The sequence below is a fragment of the Arachis ipaensis genome, chromosome B04 (genome assembly GCF_000816755.2).
Source record: "Arachis ipaensis cultivar K30076 chromosome B04, Araip1.1, whole genome shotgun sequence".
Classification (NCBI taxonomy): domain Eukaryota; kingdom Viridiplantae; phylum Streptophyta; class Magnoliopsida; order Fabales; family Fabaceae; genus Arachis; species Arachis ipaensis.
The window spans coordinates 31,203,513-31,207,865 of record NC_029788.2 but is presented as its reverse complement, the minus strand read 5'-3'; positions in this window follow the sequence as shown (position 1 = coordinate 31,207,865).

Here is a 4,353-nt window from a genome sequence, read left to right as displayed (position 1 = left end):
TAATCTCATTATTATTAGTAAATTATTAAAGGTATTAATAAGGACATTTTTAATATGTCGATCAAATTAAAATCGAATAAAAGAGTTCTTAAACAGTTAAACCCAAGATGGAATTAAAAATCTTCTTTGACATAAACTTACTATGTTGACAGTTGAGATAGAGAAAGATAACAATCAAAATGAAAGAATTACGGCACTATAGTGAAAATTGAATCCTTAGTTCTGGCAAAGCGGATCGAATTCGTCGAGTTAACCTACTAAAACTGCCAAAAGGCGAATTGGAGTGAGATTTTAAACTCGCAAAACCTACTTCACCGAAATCGTAGGGTTTGACAAGGTGGGATAGACTGATCCCAGTCATTTTTTAAAGGAATCTTCAGTAAAAATCCGATTTTTGCTAAACAGGTTTTTCTGATTATTTTAAAATTTATTTCGCAAAATTTCGAACCACGGCCCAATAAAAAATAGTGAAGCTGGCCGAATGGTAAAAAAAAAAGAAAAAAAATGAAAAATGAAATAAAAAAAGACCATTAATAAGGTCAACATTGACTTGATGAAGGTAGTTAATATTGTTATCAAACCCAGTTCGACCTGATCGGTTCGATCAGAAACCCGGTCATCTGGTCACTTGACCGGGCCAAACCACTCATTGAACCGACTATGTAGCAGACCCAGTGAGACCTGGTTCGACCCGACAAATTTTCATTAAACCCAGTGACTTGGCTGGTTAATTTAACCCGATCCAGGTTGTGTTTATTTATTTATTTTTTTTAATACCTGACACCCCAACCTCACCCCCAACCTCAAATGTCCTCAACGTCTCTCTTCTGGGTTCTTTTTCTCGCTACTCTCTCCCTCAAGCTCTCTCACCTCTTTCACGCCACTCTCGTCTCCGGTGTGTCACTTCTCTCTCGGTCTAGCACTCACCGTTTTGGAATCAGGCTCGTCATGCTCTGTGTCCTCACTGTTACAAGCTCAGTCACCGCCTTCCTGGCCTCGCTTCGCAGGTGGCAGAACCAAACAGAACCATACGAAACCCAGTCGCGCGCCTTCTCCTATGCTCGTCGTCGCTGAAAGCAGAGGTAGCAGGTTTGGTGGGTTGGTCTTGTTTGTCTTCTTGCTTGGAGCCTCGCCGTCAACTTCCTTGGCGCAACTTGATTTGGTGAGTTCCAACAAACTCCTCATTTTTTTCTGTTTTGATTTTATTGCTATAATTCATCACTGCAGTTTGATTTTATGTGTTGCTTCAATTTGTTCCTGATTATCACTGAACATTGAATTTGTTGTCTTGCTGAAATAATCACTTAACTTCAATTTATTCATTGCTGAATGAATTTGTTTTTGATTGAACGTTGAATTCGTTGCTATAATAATCACTCACTTGAATTTGTTTGTTACTGAAAATCATGACTGAGTTAAATTTGTTATTGATTATAATAAAGATTAAAGCTACTGTTGTCTTGGTGAAATAATCACTTGGCTAAATTAAGTATGGATGAGAACCTCACTACTAGAGTTAGAAGAATGCTTGCAAACACTTAATTAAGTGACTAATACTAATTAATTGATGTTAAAACAAAATGTAATATTGTTAATGTGAATTTGATTTGTTTATGGTAGCTATATTGAGGAATGAAGTAGGATGGTTCAATGAGTAGGAACACAACTCATGCCTGATGGTAGCAAGGCCTGCAATAGATGTAGCTGATTCAAGTCTGCCATTGCTAAAAAGGTTTCAGTCATTTTACAGAACATGATTTTGTTGCTGTAAATCATCTTTTTAGTTAAATTTTTTGTTGCCATAAATCATCATTGAATTTTAATTTACTTATTGTGTTATTTTTTTCTCTTTATTTAAATTGAGAAAATATTTTGTATTAGTAACTAATTTATTTATATTCAATATTCCTCAACGTCTCTCTTCTGGGTTCTTTTTCTCGCTACTCTCTCCCTCAAGCTCTCTCACCTCTTTCACGCCACTCTCGTCTCCGGTGTGTCACTTCTCTCTCGGTCTAGCACTCACCGTTTTGGAATCAGGCTCGTCATGCTCTGTGTCCTCACTGTTACAAGCTCAGTCACCGCCTTCCTGGCCTCGCTTCGCAGGTGGCAGAACCAAACAGAACCATACGAAACCCAGTCGCGCGCCTTCTCCTATGCTCGTCGTCGCTGAAAGCAGAGGTAGCAGGTTTGGTGGGTTGGTCTTGTTTGTCTTCTTGCTTGGAGCCTCGCCGTCAACTTCCTTGGCGCAACTTGATTTGGTGAGTTCCAACAAACTCCTCATTTTTTTCTGTTTTGATTTTATTGCTATAATTCATCACTGCAGTTTGATTTTATGTGTTGCTTCAATTTGTTCCTGATTATCACTGAACATTGAATTTGTTGTCTTGCTGAAATAATCACTTAACTTCAATTTATTCATTGCTGAATGAATTTGTTTTTGATTGAACGTTGAATTCGTTGCTATAATAATCACTCACTTGAATTTGTTTGTTACTGAAAATCATGACTGAGTTAAATTTGTTATTGATTATAATAAAGATTAAAGCTACTGTTGTCTTGGTGAAATAATCACTTGGCTAAATTAAGTATGGATGAGAACCTCACTACTAGAGTTAGAAGAATGCTTGCAAACACTTAATTAAGTGACTAATACTAATTAATTGATGTTAAAACAAAATGTAATATTGTTAATGTGAATTTGATTTGTTTATGGTAGCTATATTGAGGAATGAAGTAGGATGGTTCAATGAGTAGGAACACAACTCATGCCTGATGGTAGCAAGGCCTGCAATAGATGTAGCTGATTCAAGTCTGCCATTGCTAAAAAGGTTTCAGTCATTTTACAGAACATGATTTTGTTGCTGTAAATCATCTTTTTAGTTAAATTTTTTGTTGCCATAAATCATCATTGAATTTTAATTTACTTATTGTGTTATTTTTTTCTCTTTATTTAAATTGAGAAAATATTTTGTATTACTAACTAATTTATTATATATTTTTGCAATATTCGTTATGTTTAAGAATTAATACTTAATTTTTGTTAGTGTGTTTGTGAAGACAAACTTTTGAATTTTTAATTTTAAGCTTATTTCTTTATAATTTTATATTTATATTTAATTAGACTGCATCAATCGGTTTAATTAGTGACCCACCGATTGAACCAATCTTCTGGTGATCCGGTTGTGTGACCGAGTTGATTACCAGTTCGATTCTGATAACTATGGTAACTAACCCTTAATCTTCCTAAGTCAAGTTTAACTAATAAATAATAAATATTAGCTTACCATTGGTTTATTTTTCTCATTAGAGACTTTTTGAGCCGAAAATTCACTTTTAGTGACGGTTTTGCGTGCGCCAAGAAAATCTCTTTTAACCCAAAACTTCGAAACCAGTAGTAAAAATAATTTTTACCTTGGTAATTGTGTCCCAAGATTAATATTAGACATCCATTCATGATTTATTTCTTTAATAATAAATCTTAGCCATTAATTATTTTACCATGTAGTAAAATTTACTCCGAACCAAATTTCTAACTAGTATTTTGCAAATCACTCCTAGAAATCTCAAATCTTCTTACTTTTCACCCAAGTAACTTATCTCTCCTTCTCAGCCTCTGGGTCAAGACTATCTCAACCTTTCACCCCTTTTGCTGTGTTTTTAACCTCGAGTGACTAATTGCGGTCAACTGTGGATAAGTTCGACACGCAAGTGCTGACCAAGCTTCCTCGTTTTCACGCCCCTTCTTCATTAAGCCCAGCCTTTGACCACAAAAATTTCAGCCTCGTTTATCATCATAAATTCAGCAAGACTTTAATTTTTCATTTAAGGAAGCATTGACCACAAAATTCCAAAACACTTTACACATTTTTACACTCTTTTAACCGAATTCTTGAGAGAAAAGAGAGAAAATTTTTGCATTTGTTCTCTGTCCAACCCCTATTTCAACTCTTATTCCATTGTTCTTTATGTGTTCTTCAAGTGCTCAATCATACAAACACAAATCCTTTCCTATTTTCGCTAATTCTTGTGTTTATATCGAAATTTCGGCAATGTAAACTCTTGTTCTTTCTCCTTTCCTTTTTTATTTTTTTTAAAAATAGTAGCCACAATGAATTCTTACTCTCCTCCATGTATAGAGAACTTATCTTGAAGCACCCATAGGCACGCCTAAGGAGTTAGAGAGATTCGAGCTCAAAGTGGTTGAATTTCAACGTTTTGTGACACTTTAGGCCAAAAACGAAACTCACCACCACCAAGTGTGTTTTTGTCCTTGTGTGCACATTTTCTAGTGTGTGAAAGGTTTAATAACTGAATTACATAAGAAGTAAGGGTTAGGAATAGTTAGAATATGTT